This window comes from Bombus pascuorum, chromosome 2, assembly GCF_905332965.1.
Source record: "Bombus pascuorum chromosome 2, iyBomPasc1.1, whole genome shotgun sequence".
Classification (NCBI taxonomy): Eukaryota; Metazoa; Arthropoda; class Insecta; order Hymenoptera; family Apidae; genus Bombus; species Bombus pascuorum.
In genome coordinates, this window is record NC_083489.1 from 4924835 (window position 1) to 4951330 (window position 26496).

The window sequence follows — 26496 nt, forward strand, 5'->3', positions numbered from 1 at the left end:
AACGCTCGAAATTGGATTTAATCGAATGAGTATTAATTTTTGAGTATATAGTGATTTGTGACGTTCAGAAGTTCGATTGAGCAATAGGAATGCTTGATATTTAATTTTGTGATAATTGTTATTGCGTATTATACATATACGTTAATAATAATGATTATTTCCTTTGATACTTAATATTGCACTTTCGTTCATATGTTTCATTATCGACGTACGAATTTCTTTTACCAAATTTTATATGATAGAACATAGCTAGAATTTTCTGCTCGGAGACTACATTGTTAATTATGCCATGAATAATATTAACCAAACTCGATCGAAAAGCAAGTCGTTTTCTTATCGACGAAATTAACGCTTAACTGTATAAAGCTCCATTGCTCGTTATGAAAACGCAGTCAGCTGAATGATCATTTAACATAAAAGACAATCACATAGCGTGTCCTGTTTTGCGGCCAAGTTTCAGGACAAAATACAACACAAACAAGAATACACAAAAACCACGCTCCACTGCGACTTAAATCCAAAAAACAAAAATAAACCGAAAAACCACGACACATAATAAAGCATGGCTACGTCGTACCGTCGCGTACCGGTACTTTTGCCTAACACACTATACTCAAATTCATTGTTTATTGTGAATCTCAAAAATGTATAAAAAAAATCAAATCTTGGCTAAATAAACTATTAAAAAAAAAAAAAAAACAATCACATAGTGTAACGATAAGACATACAATAAGTATCTTCCTCCATTTCTTCCCACGAATTACTTCCTTTTCAAGAAATCGGTAATCTAATCACTTCGATATTATTATTCAAAGTCGATCAACTTGGTTCGTTCAAAAGTAAAAGTTCGTCCCTCGACCAATCAGCAATCAAGTCGCAGAAAACTCATCGAAGCACCAGAAATACGTTCTAAAAGTCATCTAGATATCTGTCCACGCGATTTCTTCGATTGTTCATTTAAATACTTGATCGAGCCAACTCGTTCAACCTCGATCGGCGCAACGGTTCGATCCGTCGTTCCCCTCGACCGCGTGCTTTATCGTCGCGCAGCTGCCATCTTGCATTAATTTGCTCTCGATCTGAAAAGACGTAGAAATTTATAAAGTCCACCCCTACACTGCGCCCTAGTCCCATCGATCGACCTTCTACGTGAAACGTAGCACACAATGGCGGCGGTTCCATTGTGTTTCGCCGCAGACCCCCATCGTGCCCCCTTATGTCGTCTCTGGTACGCGCTAGAGACGGGGATCTGTCAGAATCAGCTGACTACCAATTCGTTTGCTCCGGTGTCTGCCATTGGCATCGTTTAGCATCTGTCAACCGGCGCCAATTTACCGAAATGAATATAGCCGATCGATCGGCCTCGTCGAATCTGCTTCGATTTGCCTTGTCGGGCGAAACCTCGTCGCGACGTTATAGAAAATGAATTCTTTGTTTTCCATGGTTTTTTCGATACACCGTGTGGAGGGTGTGCTTTCAAGTGGGTATAGGTACGCGTAAGTGGGTGGCGCGTACAGGTTCGAGGTTTGATCTCGATTGACTCGATGGTTGGGACGGTTATAGAACGGTAGAAGTGCAGTCGCAAGGGTTGATAGGCAAATGAAATAAGAGCAGAAAGAAAGTCCCTATTGTCCGCGTCGGCATATGATGCTTTGGCAGAAACATGTTTCGATTTCAAGGACGAAGAGTTTATTTGTCACCGTTTCTGACGTCTTCGTTTTCTGACGTATATTTTTTTTGGTTTGGTTTACTCATAGAACTCGATGCGAAGAGGCTTTAAATTTCCCGAAGGCAATAGACGTTTAATAATTACTTAATTATTTGCCAATTAACTTGGTAAGATAACTGTACGAGATTAAACACGTACATAGATACTATTTAAATATTTATATATTTGTAGAATATGTGATTGCAGTTATTAATATTTTACTGGGGGGAAAATCTCGAAAGACAATAAAAAATAATTGAGAATGAGGTAGAATGGTAATTGGTAATTTACTAGTTTCTTTTCTCTTCTGTTCTATTTGCTATTCTTTCTTTCTTTTTTTTTTTTTCTGTTTTTTGAAGTATATTTTTGTTTTAGCGATCTAAATTATTCTAAAATTATAATTGAACGTTTATTCTGCCTTTCGTTTCTTATGAAATGTACGTCAAATTTAATATTCTATAAAGTAATAACAGACAGTATTTCAGATTTTGAAATATAAACGTAATCCTGGAATTTAAATAAATTCAATATTCACTTTATTGTGATCCATACATGTAACATTTATCAATTTCTGTCTTAATATATTTCATATATTAGTCAACTAAAGTGCAGTACTAGAGTACAATACATTAGACTATCGATATATTAAGTTAACTAAATTGTACGTCAATTGACAGTCAATTGGCAAGTCAATTGAACGTAAATTACAATTAGAAGATGCTTTGTTATTGTTGCATAATTCCTGTAACGACGCAACGTTTGTTAGTGTTCACTTATCGTACGTAACGCATGAAAATCTTAATTGGAAATTTTCATCGCGGAACATAAATTCACAATTTAGTGTAATTTGTTGAAACGAACGCAAAGCAGGACACGTTAAATATGCAACAATTGTCGCGATTAACGGTCCATATTTTCATTCTACTTGTTGGATAACATCCGTCGTTTGTTACGTAATAAAGATCTTTGAAATGTGCGCTGAAAGCAAATGTTGGTTTACACTGGACGTGCTTAGATTACGAGTTAATAGCATCTAGCAATTTTCAGTTCTATTCGCTTTTATTCATCCACATGTTCCTATTTCTTTAAGGAATTGTCATATTTTTAAAGTTGACAAACAGTTCCTTCTTTCAAATTTTGGTCATCGACTATCTTTCTCATTGCTTCTAACTTATTTCATTGATTAATTTTTTAAGAAAGAAACTAACGTATCAAGTATTATTAGAATGAAATAAACCCAGGGACCTGATGCAAAAGAGAATAAATATGTTGATAATAATATACACAAGACAATGATATATATTGTAACAATAAATATACATAGTAAAATGAATTAATACGAAGAGATAAAAGATTACTTTAAAGGTTTACATGGAAGAATAAGTTTAAAACGTACGAATGTATTTCATTGCTGAACCATCATCGTTTTGAATATTAAAAATTTTGAATAATAAAAATTTTAAAAACTTAAAAGAAACGCTTTAGGAACACAAAATAGAGAAGTGCTTAAAAAATTATTTTCTGTTATACAATTATCAACGTGTACAAATGATTCGAATAGCTCCAATTTTATAACATAAAGTGCCGAAATTAATTAACTTTTTTCCGCTTGTTTCAAACATTTGTAAATACTGCAGTGTTTTCGATTTATTAAAAATATTCGAAATATTTTCCTCGATTTTTATTTTCATTTATTTTTCATTCCTAGAATTTCATGCATCATTGTTTACATAATCCGCCAAATATCTCTTTTATTTGTAATTTACAACGATGTATGTTATCCGTTTTATCTGCACATTTTACCTCTTGCATTCCACGTTATTAATACCTACAGGATACGATGGACGAACTGTTTACAGTTATACCATTGTCGGTGTTGTTTTTCTGGCTATTGAATTTCCGGTCGAGTATCCATCATACCATTAGCCATAATTCACTTTATCCTCTCATACCAGACGCATTTAGACACGAGGGAGGGTCGCGACTCTTAATATTTCGCTACTCTTAACTTTCTTAATCATTCATTATTATAGCTCGTACGTTTCATAATTTGCCATGCATTGGCGCAAAAACTAGTTTCATTGCGATCCTTTTTATCACACCGGATAATTGGAAAAATTATTTCTTCGAGCGCGTGTAAGAAGTACTCATTTCATCGTTTTGAACGGAACAAGTCTGATTTTAGTAAATCAAAAATTAAGTTATTATCAGTAAAGTTTCGTTTCACGGAGAACAACACACGTTCGTTAATTTTCTACAGAATTTTTATACCACTAAATGTAATTTTATATTAGTATAATTATTTACTTCGTAACATTAATAATCCAGGAATTTTTTAAACCATACCTGTCGACTTCCAAAATTTCGATAAGTTATTTCTCAATCAATTCATCTTTTCTGTTAAATATAATTTTTCTGGAAGGTTTTTTTTTTGTGAAAAATGAAAACATTTTTTCCCATATTTCGCGCTTTTGAACGAGAGGATCATTCGGTTTCGTCTTTTTTCGAGCATCTCGCACAGGATATTATTAATCCTTGTGAAATGCAAATGTTTCAACTAACTCTCCAGCGAGCTGCTACTGAAAAACGTCAAAGGGATTTTTAGTTTTGATTACACTCATAGAACATAACAGCGTAGTATGAATTGTAAATAACATGGTGACATTTTCTCCTCGTCAGATTGGACAAACAGTTTACGTGAAAAAAAAATATTTATTTTATACTATTACAGAAAAGAAATTTATTTGAATACTTTAGGGATTAGTCTAAAATCTTTTCTCCTTATTTTCCAATCAGAAACCGTTATCAACATACCTAGCTAATTGAAAGATATTTGCAATTAAAAATCTTAAATCGTAACTGGAAAATGTCGGTGATTTAAAATTTTAAATAAAATTCAGCGACTAAATTCAGTACTATCGGAGTATTTAATTCAATGTGTTATTTAATTCTGCTACTCTCGTTAGAAAATTTCTAAAACTTCGAAGAAAATATAAAAAAATCCTTATTGACACGCCTCGTCTTACTTTTATACCAAAGTTGTCCTTGAAACAGTGAAATTTCTCTTCATCGCCGAAACAAGAGTAAAAACGAAACATAGAAATAAAAATTGAAGAACAAGTGGCTGAGTTAAAATAGCAAATTTATCGCAACGTTTACACCGTCTACAGTGTAGACTGGACACGCACTTTCTGACCAGCACTTCGCTTCTTACGAAAATGTACGAAAATGGCTCGATGACTGGTTTGCCTCAAAAGAGAGAGTTTTTTTGGCGTGACATCCACCAATTGCCAGACAGGTGGGAAAAATGTATACCTAGCGATGGGCAATACTTGGAATAAAATCATTTTCATACAATAAACGTGTATTTTCTATATAAAAATTCCGGTTTCATATTTACATACCTGATAGAATCTCACCATACCAGTTTAAAGATTAAAATGATATTTCAGCGTAAAACGTTACTGACTGAAGCCACATCACGGTGTTTCACAACGTGAAACAATTTATGTCACGGTTTGCCGAATCAACAGAAATTTCCTTCTCCTTATTCCGAAACGATTCTGAATAAAGTATCCTTAACGTTTCATTCAACGAAGTATAGTCGTTGTCCTTTTTATCGCGGTTACGTCATCCTTTAACGTTTATTCGTGTTTTTCGACCAGCTGAATTTTCGATTGTAATCCCTGAAGGCTCTATCCGCGAGACCGACAGCCATAACTCAGCCCTGTTCTTTTATGCGGTGTATATTTCGGTAGGAAAGGGAGTGGAAGGACTGAAGAATGAAACAAAAGGGACGCCTCCATCGGCAAACATTTGTTATTCAAATACCGATACAAATAGCTACACAGCGAATGTCAAAAGCTGTATGCAACATCGACGTTTGGAATCGCTGAAGGGCAAAAGGATTTACGTAGCTTGTTGTGTCTGGACTCAATTTAGGTGATACACGTTTGATAAAGTAAAAAGGTTCGCGTAACATAAACACGAAACGTCCAATTCCATTATTCTTATCGGTCGTATTTTATTTGATATAATAATTCGTTCCTCGTTTGGTAAATTAATAAGATTTAAAAAAATAATTATTACTAATGTTTCGTAGAGATTTTTATCTAATTTTATATACAATACAATACAAATATCGATTAAATTTCAAGTAAATATAAAATAAATATCGTAATTTATATACGTAGCATTTTTTAAGAGAAGCATTCATAGTTAATTTACGCGATTTATGGAATTATTAATATCTACAGTGGCGTATCAAGTTTGATACGATTGTGGATAAATAGAAATGATAATACATTATGATGGAGATAATTATGGATATGATAATTCAAAACTTAATGTTTATTTCAGATTTAAGCAATTGTAATAAAGATGATGAAATATTAAAGTAGATGTTAACATAAATACTAAAGACTAGCGAGGACCAATAGTAACGTTGAACAAACGAGGAACATTGAAATTGTTCGTATCCTTCGATTACGTGTCAATTATCAAATTAAAAATAAATAAAAATAAATGTTAAATTAATAATAAAGAAAACTAATACTTAAACAAAATTAATAATAAACCCTTACAAGACCAAACAGATCGCTGATATCAACCATCGAGCACAACGATCAAACAACATCATGCACAAGTCAACATCGAAGCCAACCAGCAGAAAATCCATTCTCTGGTCAAAAATTACTACAAGTAAAGCATTCTCAGTTTCTCAAAAGCGTAACTGAAGAGAAAAGGGTGGGTAGAACAGGAAGAAACTTTCTTTCTTCTCATCCCCATTGCCTCTTTGAGGCGCAAAAACCGCAGAGCAGAGATATAGATTCGCGATTCCGAGTTTCTTGTCGGAGTTGGCGTTTCCTCGACTCTTCCTTTGCCTCTTCTCCTTGTCCTTCTCCTTCTTCTTCTTCTTCTTCTTTCTGCGTTTGGTTGGGCTTTTTGCCGGCAAAGATCCGGACAGACGCGTCCGGCCCGAGCCCGCATGTGCGTCGACAGAAATACGAGCGGCGCGTCAGCTAAGGGTCAACGTTACGCGGTCCAGCTTCCTCGAAATTGCCCTGTCACGACAGAATTACCAGTCAGGTACCGGTGAGGCACAGGTGCTCAGGGTCGTGCCGCGTGAAACGCTTCTAGCGGTATCTTTTTCTTTTTTTCTATTTTTTATTTTTTAGTTTTATTATTCAGCAGGCCGCGTGGCCACTCCGCGCTCGTGTGCGCCACTCTTTTGGTATCGCGCGCGAAATCTACTCCTCTTGAGGACCACCGTTCTCTCTCTCTCTCTCTCTCTCTCTCTCTCTCTCTCCTTCTCTCGAAGCCTCATTCCTCGAGATTAAGACGTTCCACGAGTCGTTTCGGGATTGTTGTTTGTACGGGGGTATAGTATCGCGCATAAATGAGTCGTTGAGAAGTTGGATCGAGACTAAATTGAGACACGGAGTGGCGATGATTGAACGAAACTATGGTTGTTTGTGTGTATTTGTGGGAAATTCAAGGATACACAGAGTATATGAAATATTCTCAAATATCGAAAGGATAGATGATTGAACGAGATTGTGGTTGTTTGTGTGTATTTGTGGGAAATTCAAGGATACACAGAGTATATGAAGTATTCTCAAATATCGAAAGGAGAGATGATTGAACGAGATTGTGGTTGTTTGTGTGTATTTGTGGGAACTTCAAGGATACACAGAGTATATGAAATATTCTCAAATATCGAAAGGATAGATGATTGAACGAGATTGTGGTTGTTTGTGTGCATTTGTGGGAAATTCAAGGATACACAGAGTATAGGAAGTTTCTTTTTTTATTTTTTTTATTTTTATATGAAGTATTCTCAAATATAGAAAGGATAGATTGCACGAGGCTGTGGCTGTTTATGTATGTTTGTGGGAAATTCAAGGATACACAGAGTATATGAAATATTCTCAAATATCGAAAGGATAGATGATTGAACGAGACTGTGGCTGTTTGTGTGTATTTGTGGGAAATTCAAGAATACACAGAGTATATGAGATATTCTCAAATATCGAAAGGATAGATGATTGAACGAGATTGTGGCTGTTTGTGTGTATTTGTGGGAAATTCAAGGATACACAGAGTATATGAAGTTTTTCTTATATTTTTTTTTATTTTTTATTTCCTTTTTTTATTTTTTTTATTTTTATATGAAATATTCTCAAATATAGAAAGGATAGATTGCACGAGGCTGTGGCTGTTTATGTATGTTTGTGGGAAATTCAAGGATACACAGAGTATATGAAATATTCTCAAATATTGTAAGGACAGTTTTCTATTTATTTAGTATTATTCCGTATATGATTATATATTATTTTTGTATTCATTGGTCGGTCATTAGCGTTGTTTTACATTCGTTGCAATATGTGACGCATGCAACAAATTTCTACTCACATTCTATTTCTGCTGTATTAGCCGTGTTCGTAAAAGCGTGAGTTTGTATAAACGTAATCTAGCGATAATGTTAGAAATATTACTTTTTAAAGACTATCGTGGAATTTACCGCTCCTGCATTCTATCTGGGGAGTAACGAAGCAAATAAGTTACTTTGTACAAACGATGTCATAAATATACGTTATTACTTCGAAGCACGAATGTATTCGTTAAAGGCAGTAAACGGCGCTGCACATTATGGATAACGTAATTTCAAAGTTTAACGCCTTGTTCCAAGCAACGAAACGGGAAGAAACGTTTCAATAACTTGCACTGGAACTAGGAAAAATATACACACCGAACGTTTTTCAATTTTCTTTAACTTGTAGACCAACATATGTAATTTACATTTGCACAACATTTTGCTACTTGTTTCCAATGGATAGATCCAACCTTTGAAATATGAGCATGCACATGCTATACTATATATTGCTATTCAAAATATATGTTAATAAATAATGATTTTTTATTATTGTTATTTTATTATTACAGTGTGATAAAATCTTAAAAAGACTACTAGATGATGCTATGAAATATTGGTATATCCAAGAATGACACAAGTTATGCCACATTCGTATCAAACTATTTTGAAAGAGACCGTCTAATTTTTAAAATACCGATCACATAACACAGGTTCTCCTAAACTTATTGTCGGTAGTTTGAACAGTAATGTTTACAAAATTTTAATAAAAACTTCTTGACAAAAAAAATTTAATACAACGTCGGTCGATATTGAAACAAATAATTAAAGTTTATTATTTGATGATTTTGTAAGAAAACAGTAAATGTTGTTCTTATCATCATATTTTGCTAACATCCAAGTGATATTGTCACAAGTTGACTAAAGTGTGTGTATGTTTATGAACGGCAGTACACCTAATTCTTTTTGTACATCGAATACCTGAGGGACGCGTTTGAAAATGTCGAGGCAAAAATAGAGCCCGAACATTTTTCCAGTAGTTGGTTTTTTCACGGTAGCATACCGTTGCACCCTGGAACGATTTACGAGAAGTCGATCCTACAGGATACCCTACATGGAGCTTCCCTTGTCTCGCTCAGCGTGCAAAGACCACCGGTATCCTTATATGTCCGTAAGTCCAGACAATATCCAGTCCCCGACGCCACTTGTATACCTCCTCTTTCTTTCATTTCTATTTCCATCTCGTTCTTATTCCATTGGAAAAGAGCGGTTCTGTGTTCGATCCGACGCTCGATTAGAAATAAACTATTCAACGCAGCCAATTCTAATTTGAACGTCGATTCAGGCTCGAACATCGGCCTTTTAGTTCATCGCAGACCATTGAAACCACGGCTAGGGATCGATAATGTTAAGGGGAAACCTATCAAAGGTGCAATTTGAAGGAATGAAAGTAAACCTTCGTTTTATGTTTTACATGCTATTTAATTCCGTGTTTTATAACGCGTTCAAAATCTATTCGAGTTTGGAACTTAGACGTTTGACATTTCGCAAATCACAGATCTTTAATTTCATATTCCGAGATTTCAAGATAGCACGATTTCCGAATTGAAGGTAATGAAATTAAAAATCCTAAACTGCAAACTTCGAAATGCTAAAATGCTAAAAATCGCAACAGTTCAAGTTCTAAATTATTAGAATTGCAAGTTTCCTAGTGTGTAAATCGCAGGATTGCAAATTCAAACATAGCGCGATCGTAAAATTTACAAAATTACCAATTCTGGGATTTGAGTCATAAAATTTCCAATTCTGAAACAGACGGAGTGACGAACTCTCAAATTCCAGAACTTAGGGAATCGCGGACTCTGAAATTCCGAAACAACAGGATTACGAAATTTCCAAATCCAAAATCGCGAAAGTGTAAATTATGAGTAAAATCGCACATTTGAACATACATAAAATTGTAAAACTTCTAATTGCGATTCTGATGATGAAGAAACTTCAAATTCTACGATTTCAGAATTTCTAAAATTTCAGAAAATCTAAGTTCTCAAAAATGTTCAAGTTTATAAATTACGAAGGTTTCGCTCTAAATTTCAAAGCTGGAAAGTTTCAAGATAATTGCCAGCATGACATCGAGATTAATTATTCCACGCGTCGCTTGTACCAAACCTCACGTTCATTACGACAATTCATCGCGTCCTATCGATCTAAAAATCTCCACGATCTCTTGCTGCAACCAATCTCGATACATATAACCCCATCTAAGGCTGAATGCACACGAGCGACATTTTACCGTACGATTCGCCTACGATCGTGTATGCCTTTCTTTCTTTTCCTATTTAAGAACAACAAAGACAGACATACGATCGCAGCGATGTCGCACGGCAAAATGTCGCTCGTGAAGTTGCCGCGTAAGTGGTCACTCGTCAAAAAAAAAAAGAAAAAGGAACGCAGTTACCGATCCAAAGTACCTGCTCGAAGTTCGTTTATTACCTACGACCTATGCTGTGCCAACCACTCTGCGGAGTCACTTTTGGTGTTGGTTGATAATCGCGCGGAGAAACACCCGCACACGTTCCATCGTGCGGGGAACACAAAGTGGGGTCCCTGGAGTCATCTCGATGGAATGCGCAGGGCGGTTTAGCTCAAAGAAGGGCGGACGCGTTTCATCACGTGTACATATCCATGGTCAGACTTGGCCTCTGTCTCCGTCTCACGCTTTTTCTCTTCGTTTCCCCTGTGTATCTGTCTTTATCGACTTCCTTCCTTCTTGGAAAATCTTGATGTCTCTTCTTTTATCACTGTCTCAAAATGTTGCCGTCTTCTCCTCTTTTCCATTTCTTGCGCGTTCATCCGGCACAGCTTTATTTCTTTCACTGGTTCGTCTCTCGCGTTTTCTATTAGGTATCTTCAAACAACCTTTCTTTGCTTCTTCTTCGAACCTTTTTTTTTTCTTCGTTATCTTCTTCTTCTTCTTCTTCTTCTTCTTCTTCTTCTTCCTGATTTTCTTCGCATGAAACGCGGAAGATCGTAATGAATCATTCGAAACTTGCTTATCTGGTTTGAGAGTAGGATTTTGTCTCCTCGTTTTTTTCGTCTTGGGTGAATAAACTTTGCGAAGGCAATTCGGAGCAGCGTGTTAAGCGGGTACCAGTATGCGATTGCTTTTAAAGTGATATTTACTCTGTGTAACTCTATTTTAAATCGTTTGGAGGAAGTGGATTTTATGAGATTTTACTGAACCGGAAATTGTTCAGTGAAGATAAGCGAATAATTCAGTGATAAAGTTTTTGCTAAATTTGGAAAGAGGTTTTATAACGCTTGGATGCTTATACAAAGTAATAAGATTGAAAGAGATTTTCTTGGTATTTCTAAAATTATTCATTTGTATATGATCAAATTTCGAAAGAAAATCGTTTTGTCTAAATTTCGTTTGATCCGCTCGCTTATTCTTCTTTCTTCAAAATATTATTTCAATTTTATACAGCTTTTTCGATTCTACTTTAATTCTGATATTCGATAAACCTCAATTACCTCCTCCAATGAATCCTTAATGAACATTTTTGTAAATACCCCAATAATTTTTAATGAGAAATTTCCACATTGTAAACATCATTTAAGATCAGTATAATATACATGATTTTTGTAAATTCTGTTCAATTCAATTATTCTTTAAAAGTAATTTTTTTTTTTTTTCAAAGAACAGATTCCAAAGGATTTTTGATAAACAAGATTGTTCGAAATATTTGGTAAAATGAAAAAGCGTGGAATTATTTTAATACACCTGCACATCGAAATTATTTTCCTCGAAAGAAAGCTTCTCTTTCAACCTTCCATTTGCGTTAGGGTCTTGTTTTTTGCATTTTTTCTTCCTACTTGGGTTTCTTTTCTATTCATTTCTTCGTATTCTCGTAAAAATAGCTGCAAAACTTGCGCGCGTATCCGTCTGGTCGTCTTCTTTATTCTTTTCCTCCTGTTTCACGGTCTCTTATTTCTTTTATCCCAACACTTTCCTTTTCACTTTCGCTCGATCTTTTCCTTCCCTCTATTTTCCTCTTCAGTTTTTTCCCTCTCCATTTTGCCTGTTGATTCTCCTACGTGTCCCCTATGCTTCGTCCCCTTCTCTTCTCGTATCACGAGGTAAAACGAAAGGACAATATTTAGAGCTTAAAGTGCTTCAATTAGATGGAATTAAAGGGTGCATTAATTGCAGAATTAAAGGGCTTGTAACCCGTGTGGCGTGTAGCCAAAGGACCAAATTGTTAATCGTGTGTACGAGATACGTATATAACAATTTCAGATATACATCTATTATATATACATATACACATGTGATAGAAATTGTTCCTTTAGTTGAACAATATCCTGGGCAGAAAAAGAAGACAACGTAAACTGGTATTATTATTTGAAAATTACGGGGAAGTATGTGATTCCTTATCTTTCACAAAGTTTATGAATCATCTTTAAAAGAATTGTTTGCCCCTGACAAATATCGTTTCTTTAATTTCTACTTCAACTTCGTCAACTATGTCTTCTCTTTCCATTCTTGGACATTTTATACTAAAACGTTCATCGTAGCCATAAAGCTGCAATAAAATAAAAACATCAACGAAAAAGGAGTAATTGTACGTTCGAGTTAAAGTCTCGTCCCAATTAAAACGGATGAATTGAGAGAGCAAAATTAAAAAATGAATATGGTTTGTGCGATAAGAATCGGGTAGAAACAAGAAGAGAAATAATCAAGCAGAGATCTCGTTGTGTCGGACAGATATCGTGGCCGGTTGAGTGTAACCATGGGGAAGCAAGAGGAGAAACAGGAGTATTCACGACGTAGGCGAAAGTGGCTTCGTGCTCCGACGACGTTAAATAGAATAACCAGATCGTGGCTGGTTCGGCTCCCTCGGTCAGTAACGACCAGTAACGTACGCTAACTTCGCGCATTAAATTCACTTTCGAACAACAACGCGGCCGTTGACGTTCCTCCGTTGGGCGGTTTCCATCGCGAGCTGCAGCTTCTGTTGCAAACGAACACACAAGCGTTACCGGGGCCAAAAGCCTCGCGAAATTACATCGCTCGACGGTTAACAACCGGTATCACGTTGCTCCGTGGAAATCACCAGGGAAATAAATTGCTAATGAGAATATTAAACGAATGCAAAAATCCGTCATTATCGTTAATTTTCTTTCGAAATGATGGTTACTATTCTCTTTTTTTTTTTTTTTTTTATGTACGTAATTTTGGGGGATTTTCTTCTTCAGAGATAATTAGGAATAAAATTGTGGTACACGTGAGAAAATTTTTGATATCAGGAAATAATGAGCTCAGAGTTCAACTTTTAATAGGAAGATCTGTGTTATAAAAATTATGTTACTGCGTGGAAGGGACGGGGAAACTGAATTGCTAATGAGAACATTGAACGAATGCAAACATTCTTCGTTATCGTTGACTCTATCCCGAAACGATGGTTATGGCTTTTAGTGTGTAATTTCTGGGATTTCTGAACGGGAGGTGGATATTACCGGGCTACTTTTTACGAATAATTAAAGGACTCGTTGTTAGAGACAACGTATAAATGTTTAATATAGGAAAGCTGCGTTAATCTTTATTAGAGAAATTTATATGCTTCGTAGTATTTATTCACGAAAGTACCATGATCTTTTTCAGTAATAATTCGTTAGAGGAGCTTCGGAGAAGGGAAATTAGTACGCGTGACAGAATTTTGTAACGTGACGGAATTGTGAACAAAATGAAATTCGTGTGCTTTCTAACATTTATTCGTGAAATTACGGTGTCCAACGATGAACGATGAGAATCACGTTGCTGCGTGGAAACGACGGGTAAAATAAATTGCTAATGAGAATATTACAAGAATGCAAAGACCTTCGGTAATTTGACGGAGACCGTAATCGTTGTTCTTAGCGTGTAATTTTTGGAGAATAATTGTAAATGGAAGGTGGAGAACGTCGTGCTTTTTTTCAGAAATGGTTGGAGAACACAGAGCAAATGTTACAAATATATTTGTGGTAAATTTTAATAGAAAAGTTTGTACTAGCCACTAAAGCTCGAAAATTTATAACGAAATATTTATGTCATTGTAAAGATTCTTTTAATCTTTAATCAAATTAACCGTAATAAACAATACATTTATATTACAACAATGAGTGGACATTGTAAAACAAAGCAGAAATATATATTTGTATAAAGTAAAATTGTTTACCTGTAATGGTCGTGATTCGTGCATTTTCAAACCGATTTTCTTATTTCCATTTTTTCCTATTGTCACAAAATTCATTATGTTACTACAAATAATTAGTAAAAAAATTGATTCTAGATATTATATTATGAATTAGACGTTTCACGTTTCTCTCACAGATCGTTACTTGCCTGTAAACTTAAAAATTTGTTTAAGCTTTGCAGCTAGTAGAACTGTAGCAAAGAAACTAGTTCGGCAATTAGTAAAAGCTCCATCTTACTAAAAGCATATCTCTTTCCAAAGCAAAAATCTTACAAAATCTTTTAAAGGGAAACATTCGTACACATATCAGCAGCAAAATCAAAATAAGTAAAACATCCGTGAATCCTCTGCCATACATCTTATACTTTATTCGGCCATGAATTTTCCAAATATTCCACGAAACCCTGCCATAAATCATCCATCCTTTCCGCGGAACTTTATCTCCATGGACCATTTCTCTACAATCTCTTCCAACAAACATTCAGCTTCTAAACGTGCGTGAGACGCGTCTCACCGTAGCATCCACCCTCGAAACCCTCGCCCTTATCCTCGTAATTATTCCGTCCTTCGTTCGTCTCGAGAATATTCAGCGAAAAATTCAGAAAAAAGAAACGAAAGAGAAGAGGAAAGCGGATTCATCGAGAAAATTCTGCCTTTTCCCGAAGCTAAGATCCGACAGAACTATAGGAAAGAAAAAAAAAAAAAAAAAAAGAAAGAATAGGAAGGGAAAAGAGTCACTGAAAAAGAGAGTGACAACGGTGTCTTGATCGCTGGTAGTGGGAGCGTGTGCCGGATGAGACACGTTTCACGATTCCAGTCGCGACGTTCGGCCGAGATTTAACGAAGGATGCTGCGTGCAGGAACCGATTCGTCGCCCGGGGTGACAAGATCTTAAAACCGTCACTGCCGTCGCCGAGCGAACGTGCAAACTGTAGTTGCACCGGCTGAAAATGGCATGGAAAAAGGAACAGAAAGGGGAAAATCCGTGGACGGATGGAAAGGAGGAGAGGTGTTAGGGAGGAAGAAAGAGCAGAGAGCAAGGGGATAGAGGAGCTGTCTGGGCGTGGGCCGAGGTCTTTAACGGGGCAGTATCAATGAACTGCGAAACTTGTTCGCGTGGGATTATCTACTCGCTCGGTAGTAGCACGATGTTCGACGCGGAGGATAGATCGGAATGAATTGGCTGGTGGTGCTGTAAGACCGATGCCAGGAGAGAAACGGTGCTGCAGAGGCGACTGGAACCGTTGATTAGATCGACGCTGCTCGATATTCCCTACTTTTGCCGTAATTTAGAAAGTACACGGTGTTCTCGTGTTTGGTTAGGGTTGATGCTTGTGGGATTAGCTCCTTACATTTAGAAGCATTTGTTGAATGATTTTACACTTCCTTCTTTTTGGTGAATGTATCTGTTATATTTTTGTCATAATTTAGAAAGTACACGGTATTCTCGCGTTTGGTTGAGGAATAAGTTTCTTACGTCTGGAACGATTTTATGCCTCGTTCTTTTTGGTCAATCCATCTGTTCGTAGTTTTCACGTAATTTACAAGGAACACGATGTTATTCGTGTTTGGCAAGGATCGATGCTTGTGCGACGAGTTTCTTCTATTTGGAACGGCTTTTTGAGTGATTTTATATTTCATTCTGTCGTCGAATAATATGTCTGTTCATACTTTTGCCGTAATTTATAAAGAACACGTGTTTCATTCGTATTTGCTCAGATTTGTTGGTCGTGGATCAAGTTTCTTTCGTTTCGAAGGATTTTTCGAATAATTTTCTATTTCATTGTTGCGATGAAGTGTATCTTTTCGTTCGAAAACTTGTCTGAAATTTTTAATGATCATGCAACGAAACTATCGTGACTCTGATTGTTGTTACACGAGATATTTTCCATTATACTTACGAAGTGAGTCTTAACTTCAGTTCTCCTATTATCGAAGAATATTGGTATCGAAGAATATTACTCTAGAGGAGTATTAGAAGTCTTGAAACTTTGAAATAATTAAACTTCTATTGAAATTATCCTATTACAATATCACATAATCTCAGTAGATTTTAGAGTATACGTTAGGGCAATTGAAAATAATGAAATATGTAGCTTAGAAAGTAGATTTTCTAAACCACTCAGTATCGTTGGATCTTAGGTGATCTATAAGAGTTTGAGGTCAGTTACGTAATTTTAGGTATATTAATTATACGCCAACGAATTAGCTTACTTAGTTGTACAATATTCATTTTAATTTGTCATCGATAAATATTAACCTAGATTAAAATTAAATAATTTAATTCGATCTATTATGGATTAGGATTATTCTAACTATTTTACGAACCAATCTAAATCAAACTAGACCTGTCCTATACTCTTGAAGCGAGGATAGTGTAAAATCTTGAAACATACTTTGCATTTTCTTCGATCGTTCACACACACACACACCGTGCACATGCCTGTTCGCAAAAATTCTAAGACTTTCATACGTAGGTGAGTTGATTCCGGAAATGCGTAGGATCGATCGCAGGTGAGGTTCATCGAACGCGTAGCGATCGCGTACCGATCCCTGTCGATCTATCTCGAGTCATTACGTCATTCGGCGTATTAAAATCGTTGGCCAGATCAACAAGAACGATTGTAACGTAACAGGTAGCTTTCATGAACAACACGACTTTCCCCTTCGCTGTAATGATACATCCGAACAAAATTTGAAATAAATTCTCTCTCTAGACACGTTCCTTGCGTCATTTTGCCTAGGAAATTATTGGACAGCCACTATCTTCCGATCTGGAGTAGTTGCTTTCGCTTACAATGTGATCTTATTGAATTTCGTAATTTAGAAGCAAACGGAATCTTGTCGGTAGTAACATTTTGTACATTTTACAATCGAGAATCGTTATCTAAATTTATATTACAGTGCCGTGCAAACGTTTCTGACCAGATAGGCTTTTCTTTTTTAATTTTCACAGGCTTATACGATGATATTGTAACGCTACATTTTACGAATATATCGTGTGTGCCGTGCAAAATATTTGGAAATTTCATTAATAGATCGATTGCGTATGTTGGTTTAATCGCGGAGGACGAAGATAACGAGATTAAGAAATGATTTAATTGTTACTTTAGTGAAAGTTGGTTGATAGTTAAAGGTTTCTATACGATAGAAATGATTTTCTGGTAATTAAAAAGTGGGAAAATTATTATATAGGTTGATGGTTTAAATAGAATATTGAAAGTGGATGTTTTCTATTAGGATCTTTATTGTATTGACTTTTAAAAAGACTAAAGTAGAAGACCGTTCAGGGGCATTGATATATGTACATGTAAATTACAAAATGTTAATGAAGTTATTTGCAATGCTAATGAAATATTGAAATGGTCATCTGTGCAAACGCGACTTGCGCAAGTTATTGCTGTTACACAGTAACGGCGCTGATAACTGGATAAAATCCTGAAATAATATAAATGACGCACCGAAGTATTAAATTTTCGTACGAAAACAGTTATAAGTTTTATGATTTTGTTTCCTTGTTACTAGGCGTGTAAATTCATTTGCCGGCTCTTTAAATAAAATTCAAATCATAGTTATGGATGAAAATAATTTTATTATCCACCAAATGGCGTTTCTTTCAAAGTGTCAGAAAATTTGAAAATATGTGAAATTATTTATTAAAAATCAACATCGAAATAAATACATTTATTACACCTTTAATCACTTATTGCAATTAATATTGTACATTGCAAAATATACACAAATTTTGTTCCGTTTGTTCTGTAACTCGATTTGTTCGCACATGTGTAGATATAAAAATAAAATCAGACGCGGAAACGATAAAAACAATGTTTAATGCTTCTTTTATTCGAATAATTGAATTAATACAGCAACATATTTAACTAATAGTCTGTGATTGTAAAACAAGAACAGAACACACGTAATATTTTACATTACAATGAACAATCCTGAGATATTCTTTTTCTTTTCGTTTGAAAGATTGAAAGAAAATCATTCGCGTGTGACAAATTTCCTAATATCAGATAACTTCTATTGACAATTCTCTTGTCAAAAAATTGTATGGGTGTCCCGTTTAACATTTTTCCCACGACTGGAGCAAGTCAACCGCATTAGTCAGACACTTTCTCCACCCTAGCTTTTCTCCATTCTAATTTCCTGAATCTTTCGATGCGATTGCACGCTGACACGTGACGATTCGAAATCGATATTCCATGTTTTCCGGCTGCTGGCAAGGAAAACCGACAGAGGAGCACGCTGTAGAGGATAAAAGTCCCTCGTCGCCGAGACGGTATAATATATCCTATCCATATACGTTTCGTTGTAAGCGATAATTCCATAAAGCAGTTAAGAAGCGTGACAGCGTGTACAACGTTTACGTAATATCTCTGATAACTATAGCTCGCTTCAAGAAAGATGTATTTTCTCTTCCATGTATAGTTCTTATTTGAATTCAGTTTCTACTGAATATATATATAAATAAAAATATATATATAAAATAAAATATATATATATATATATATATATATATATATATATATATATATATATTCAGTAAAAAAAAAAAAATGGACCGACACGCCCGGGACGTGGAACTTAGTCGCAAATTCGATCCGGACGTTGGGACTTAGAAAAATTTCGGCCGCGCGAGAAGTCCGAAAAGGTTTTTTCGAGTTATTTCGTTAAAAAGCGTTATAAGGTATTAATATTTTTACATATATATATATATGTCGGATCTTCTTTAAAAAACAGGGCGTGTGATGAGTCTTGCTCCATAGTTGTCTTATACCAGATGATGTTTGTTTATGGGAACGTATTACAAAAGTTAACAAGTGATATCGACGATCGAGCGATCGAGATGTCTATGACTATGAATTTAGGTTCGACAACGAATACACAGTCAACGGGATGACGATTGCGATTAGGAACTCGATGTTCGTGTTCACTGGGTTAGTCGAACTTATCGGATTGCCACTCAGTCCAAGTGGAACTGCCTTTATATACTCCTCTCCGTATTCATCAGGTCAATCCCTGTTTTTAAGGAGAGTTATTTAATTACTTTATACCTCTGTTAGGTACACGTCCCTCCCGTGACCGTGACTACGTTCAGCGACCCATTATGTCACTTCGAGCCCAAGCCCACTGTCATAACTCTCGGATAATCATAATTGACTTGACTCGTAAACAGCTATTTCTCAGTTTTATTGTTTAAGTACGACTATAATAAAAAGTCTGGACTAAAGTATCGGAGACCTTCCAAATATTCCGAAAGAAAGGCTCTGGCATCCCTTCATCTCCGACATATATATATATATATATATATTGGACTGGCAACTTGTGATTGCGGATTTTGTCATGACCACTATTGAGATATGTATAATTTTGTGTGCTAGACTAGATTGGCCGCGTAGGAATCACACACGTATGGGGATACGAGTGTGTGGAAGTATATGTGTGCGTAGCGTCTCGAAAAACAGATGAATGGAACTGTTCCATTGGCAGTGTGGTATGGAAGATGGTGAGGTAAAGAAACTGCTGAGACGCGCGCAAATGTATATCGACGAAGATCCTGTACATCGTTTATTAAATAAATCTAAAACTATTTTAATATAAATTCTGAGTGTAACCTTAGTGTCCCTTTAATTTTATTTCGGCAATTAAGATCCACGATTTTCAACAACCACCTAATGACAAAATCCGCAATCACTTAGTTGTCGCATAAAAGATATAACTTAGAAAAAAACGAAACTGGCACCCCGCTGGGGGTAGCTACCCACATGCTATATTTATCTTTTTTTATTTTTTTATTTACCAATGAGATATAACACTTTACCAAATGTCCCTCAGGACTAATTGTAAAAACAAAAATAAAATAAAAAAAAAAACTTAGTTGCCAACCCAGTATATATGTATATGTGGTTGTTCAGAAGTTTAGGATATTAAGATAAATTATAAGGTTTTAATAGTTGTGATTGATATGCGTAAGAGGAAGTAAAATAAAGTATAGACTAATTATACAGTTGATTATCTGTTTCCTGTAGTAGGTTTCTTAGAGGCTTTTCCCATTGCATCGCCATGTACGTTTTTCATATTTGTAAACACGTTTCGTTACTATTTTATCTAATTTGTACTTGAACCATGATTTCACGAATTATAAGATTTTGCTGTAGTATTCGAATTCATACGTGTATTCCATTTAGGCTCTCGTTTCAACGAATGAAATGATTTTGAATTGAAAGAATGATTAGTACGATATTGAAAGGAAGAATGACACTTGTCAATAACAATTCTTTGATATTGACTTAAAATCTAATAAAAAATTTGTTAACAACGGAAACACGATTGGTCCAAGAGATTTTATTTATATCGTTTTAAGGATCCTACCTTATTAATATATATTTAATATAATAATATAGTAGAAAATATAGTAATATAAATATTTGAAATAGTCATTTTGCTGCAGTTGTATGTATCAATTTTAAAAAGGTTGGATATTTAAATATTCATTCGCACTTTTTCCATTAGCTGCCCGACCAACTTTCTGTCTAAAGAAAGGAACATAACTTGTCATGCAATTCATTGCATTCGAGTGAATCAAATTTAAAGCTATTTCCTATTTTACTTTCAGTCTAATAGCTAACGAGAGTATAATGGGTACAGTCTTCTTCGTTTTTACGATTACTTTTCGTGCTGCTTCAAAGGTATTTGCGTGATTGACAACTCTCATCATATCGACTATTGTGCGACAGTGCTTGAATGAAAAGTCAGTTCATCGTTGTTGGCTCGTCTAAAGACACACAAACTACGAAGAAGCATAAATAAATTTAAATTGAAAGCAAGAAAAGTATCTGGAATTTGCAAGAATAAAAAATTATTAATTAATCTATAAATTTCGATTATCCTTCCTGAGATAGGAAAAATACTTGTATTTATTTAGCAATTTCTAGCAGCATCATTCCTTTTATTTAATTACCTAATTATCTCTTACCTAGATAGAATAATAAATAAATAATATATTTACAAACGATATACAATTTTGTATAAAAATTTTAATTACTATTTTCCATATAAAGTCTCAATAAAGAACGACTTTAGTTTGTAAAATCCTGGAAAGACAAAATTTACGATATCTCGGTTAAATCCACTTCGTCGAAAGATGAACGATACGAAAGCTTTTTCTTCTTTCGAAACAAGTAAATTCTATCTGAAACGACAATATCCACCATCTCGTATTCCCCATAACCAAGAAGCACAAGCATCCTCAAGTTCATTGTACCGAAATCGCTCCTCGGAATCGACTTTACGAAAACATCGAACGCGAGTTTACGAAATAGCCTGGGCCGGTTATTAAAGCGATAACAAACGATATTATCCATGGAAACGGAGGTGGCAGGGATTCGGTGACCCGCGTTGAAGATCTTATTATCCAGCGAGGCAATTTACATGGAGAATCGAATTTTCTTATCTGAGGCCGCTGGTCGGCGCTCTTATCGACGCATTCCCATTCGAATCCATCGCGAGATCTCCCTCTCTCTCTTTTTCTTTCTTCCTGTGTTCTTCCTTCTCCTTCCTTTTCGTCTTTTTTTTTTTTTTTTTTTTTTGCACGAAGACTCGAGAGATCGACTCGTCGAGGCGTATAAATTGCTCATCGGTTGGAAAAGTAATAATTAAACGACTGAGATAATCGACGAAGATCAACGAACCAGACTCACGGATGTCCTCGACTCGTATAACATCACGATGGATGGCGAACGATTGAGATTCTCGTTCGAGATAGATGTTCATGGGATGAAGAGAAGAGCTGGTGCTTCGTAGCCGGGGAGATTTTTGCTGTTGCATTCATGGCCGCCGACCGCGCGATAATTACGGCACCGCGAAAATATGGCGTTCCCAGTTTATGATGAACCGTGCTTCCTTCCTATCGATCGGCCAGGAAAATGATTAAACGGCGGCCGGGGATGGAAAATGTTCCGCGAGACGGCCCGCCGATGGACGTGATAATGGCGCAACAAATTGCTTCCAGGGGTGAAAATATTTGAGGAGGGAATTTTCGTGGGATAGGGTTTACGGCTGAGAGCGGGCATTTCGTAATTTGACGGTTGATGGAATTATCATGATGTTTGTGATATCGTATAGTCTGAAGGTTTATCTCCGTTTCAATGATACATAGTGCAGATGGATATTAACGTGTAAAACTCCTGCAATACGAAAATATTCCAGCAGCGAGTTTACATGGACTAGGGTTTAGTTAGGGGCTGAGATTAATTTTGCAATTTGACGGTTGCTGGAATTAGCTGGACATTTTTAATATCGCTTAGAGTTACTTATGGTTCGCAGGTTTAGCTTCGCTTGAACGATAAATAATAGAAAGGAAATTAATGTGTAAAATTAGAAGGTGAAAATGAGATTTTGTAATTTGACGATCGATGGAATTATCTGGATGTTTGTGATATCGTATGGTCCCAAGGTTCTTCTCCGTTTCAATGATAAATACGTGGAAATGGGATCAATGGGTACGGTGTTAGATTTTGTACAAAATTGCAACGACAACGAATTGCTTCGAGGGCTGAAAATATTTCAGGAAGAAGATTTAGGAGGTGAGCGTGTGATAAAATGTTTGCGATGCTTGTAACGTTATGTGTGTGGTTCATAGGTTACAGTTTCGTTTAAACGATAAACGATGGAAATGGGACTAATGTATAACGTGTTAGATTTTGTGTAAAATCGTTACAACAACGAGTTGCTGCAGAGTATGAAAATAATGGGAAGTATGATTAATTGAAAAATATCTTTCTCGACCAAAAGGAATTTTATATTTTAATAATTAATCAGATTCTAAGATTCGTGGAACGTATTGAATGGTACTCTGGTAATCCAAAGAGTATTTTACAATTCATAGTAAGATTTCTTCGATATCCTCCTTCACTTATGAGTTTTCAATATCTTTGAAATTTTCAATATCTGTTTTAAAAATTAAAGAAATATCTTGGTAAGAATCGAAGCTTTCTGTGACTCATCCACTTTCTTATATTATTAACTCCTTTCTACTATTTTCGTAACCGAATATTATCTTCAAATTTAATACGTAAAAATGCCTCACGAATACCTTTAAACGTTTAAAGTGCATCTCGAAGAAGAATAAGTATGCTTCGACCGGCGGACTAGGAAAAGTGTCGTTTAAATTCTTTTATTTTCAAAGGGTACTATGGTATCTCAAGTTTCTCATTTACGGTAAACTGAACTTAAACGTTCCTTCTGCATAATTCCTCAACGTTCTTTCTCGCGACAGCTACTTCGCAAAAGTAGCTTCTCTTTCTTCCTTTGTTAGATGTATCCTTATCGCGCCTCGTGACAAGTTTTTAAGATAGGAATTAACGCTCGGCAGTCTTGGTAATTCCTTTGTCGTTGGTCGTGTAAAATCTTGGTTAATTTACATTTTATGAGAACTAAATTAGCGAGCCAGAGGAAAGTGTCTTTTTGCAGGGGAGAAGCGGTTCCAAAACTTTTGGACTTTCAAGTCTCGCGCAAGGAGTTAGTAAGCAGCCGATTTAACGTGTCCACGATTTTCCCAACATTTAGATTTTGCAGAAGAACGTGCAACTTGGATGCGATTAGATGCTATGAACTTGTTGAGTAACGTGAAACCTGTCATTATCGATATACGCTTCAGAAATGTGGCTGAAATAATAGTTGTTTGTGAAACCTTTATCACATCGCGAAGAATAGAGCCTTTGTTTCGTATAAAGTAACTTTTTAAATAGTTGAAGAATGTATCATTGTCGTTTCTGTAATTTCAGAAAAATATTTAAGAAAAATGTGAAGAAGAAAAATTAAACGTAGTTTAATAAGTTTCGATGAATATTATTAGAAATATAGGTATACGAAGTAGTGGGAAATATTTATAAATATTATTGTACATAACGAATTGTATCAACATTTTATGAGTAATATATATTTTGATTAGTTTCGTTAAATATACTGATACTTTTAGCCTTCGTTTTAATAATCGAGCTATCGAATTATCAGTTCTCAATATCTATCTCGATATTAGCTTTAAAAATGTACTTATTCCTACTAGAATATTTTTAAATCGCCCTAGATCTTCGTTAGACATTTTAAAACTCTTATTCAGCTCTAATAAAAGATTTCCGCCAAACGATATTAATCCTCGTTTAATTCCACGGAACTGTAATCCTTTTAAATACGTAGATGTGGATGTTCGTGTAGTTTCAATATCTTTATGGACGTAGCTAAAGAGGTAGAACCTGAATAAGGCGACTGCTTTTTGTAAATATTTCACATATTTTTCTACATTACACATTATGTTTTATAAATTTTTACATTTTGATGAATGCACAAACACCTACTGATCTACTTGCAAATCTATCACAAACAAAGTTACGTCTAACATTTACTATCCTAGCCGTATCCTGCACGCGGTACCATACGAAAACAATTCTATTCCAAGCCAAATCTGCTCCACCGTAATCTGCATACCTCTATCATACATTTACATACGATATCGTCTCCAAACAAAGACTCGTGCAGTTTCCTCCTAAAACGCAATTCCACACCCAAACATCCCCGCCGTCCGGCAAAGCGTATCACCGCCTCCTAACGAAGAGGAGCAAGTGGCACTCAAGCCCTAAACAATACGTAGTGTTAAATTCGCGTTTCATTCACTCCATACAGGCTGCAGAACCCTCTAACCGCACATAGGGCGGAATAGAAAAATCCTTATCACTAGCTGAGACAGGCCTGAAGGTCCTGCTCGTGCAGGAAGTTAGAGAGGCTCCTTTCGCGTTTCCATGGAGACCGTCTTTCTATCTCCTCTGCTTCTCATACCGTTTCTCTCTCTCCCTCTCCCTCTCTCTCTCTCTCTCTTCACCTACACAAACCCCTCTGCATTTCTCTTCTCCTTCACCTCTCTGGCCCTCTCCTTTCTCCATCCATCTGTTCCATTCCTCTCCCTCTTTCTCCTCTATCCTTCCAACCTTCCCTTCTCCTCCATCCAACCCTCATTTTTCCCTCCCTCCTCCCCGCCCCCTGTGCTTTCTCTCTTTCTCTCGCGTGCATGGGGTAATACGAGCTTTCACAGTTAGCGCCGCGACGCTGGTATCGACCGACGCATCCCTCCCTCCATGCACACTCGTGCCAGGCCAACCGTCCACCCTCTTTTTCACTTGGAGACCAACCCCCTTCCCTTTGCACCACCTCGACTATCGTCCTTCGTCCTCCCTACTACGAGCCCACTACCATAGTACTATTCGATTCATGCCGGCAAGCAGAGTAATAGCGGAATCGCGTGCTGCTTTAATTCAGCAAAGCAGAAACCGTATCATGACCATAGACCACTCTTCCATCTTTTGGACATCGGATCACCCCGTGTCAATGTCACTCTCGGCCTCTCTGCTACGCCTACAGCAGCGTATATTCGTCGGTGAACCGCGCTCTTTCACGCTACTCGCGGCCCTGCAAATCGACGAATCAACCTGTTAGAGGTCGCGTGTGCTGCGATTTTGTAACCAGAGGGGCGTGGGCAAGGGGATCACGCGAAAGTTGGGTATCAAACGACAGGTTTTGGGGCTAGAAGAGGCTAATTGTTTGTGGTCTGGGTCGTGTTGCGTCGGATATTCTGTTTCGTCGTTTCTTGGTCCTCTTTTTTTAACGATTTCACGATCGAACGTTTCTTGGACTCTGTAGAAAGCGTTCTTCCTTTCGCGATTAGTAGGACGACTTTTTTTATAATTTTGAAAGAGGATAGAACAGGTCAAAATTAGGACCGATTTTAGCGAATACGTATAAATTCATACGTTGCACTGTGTGTTCTAGCTCGTGTAAGTTTCTTGGGTTCTTCAAACCTTTCATAGTCGTCAGTTGTCTTGCATTGTGGTGAAAACATGTTTTTTGTTTTCCAGTATCCTTAGTAGAAATACATTCTTCCTTTGCAAGATACACGTAATCTATTTTTGCTGAAGTTCCATTTTCTTTGATTATATGTACGAGGAGATGAATTTATGGTAATAATATTTCAAAGTACACAGTGTTGTTTCTAGGCAACGTCAAATGTAAAGAAAGTAATCCTGTCATCATGGAAAGTTGTGATTTGGCATATTTACCACACGATGAAAATTGTGCAATTTTTCTTAATGCATCGGTATACGTATGCGATGAGATGAGTT

The 26496-nt window shown here is 36.2% G+C and overlaps 1 protein-coding gene across 1 annotated transcript in view; it reads left to right on the plus strand.

Annotated features, from left to right (window-relative positions):
• LOC132916489 (breast cancer anti-estrogen resistance protein 1) overlaps nucleotides 1-26496 on the plus strand; it is a 177496-nt gene that overhangs the window by 112896 nt on the left and 38104 nt on the right. The gene's annotated exons all lie outside the window — the stretch shown is intronic.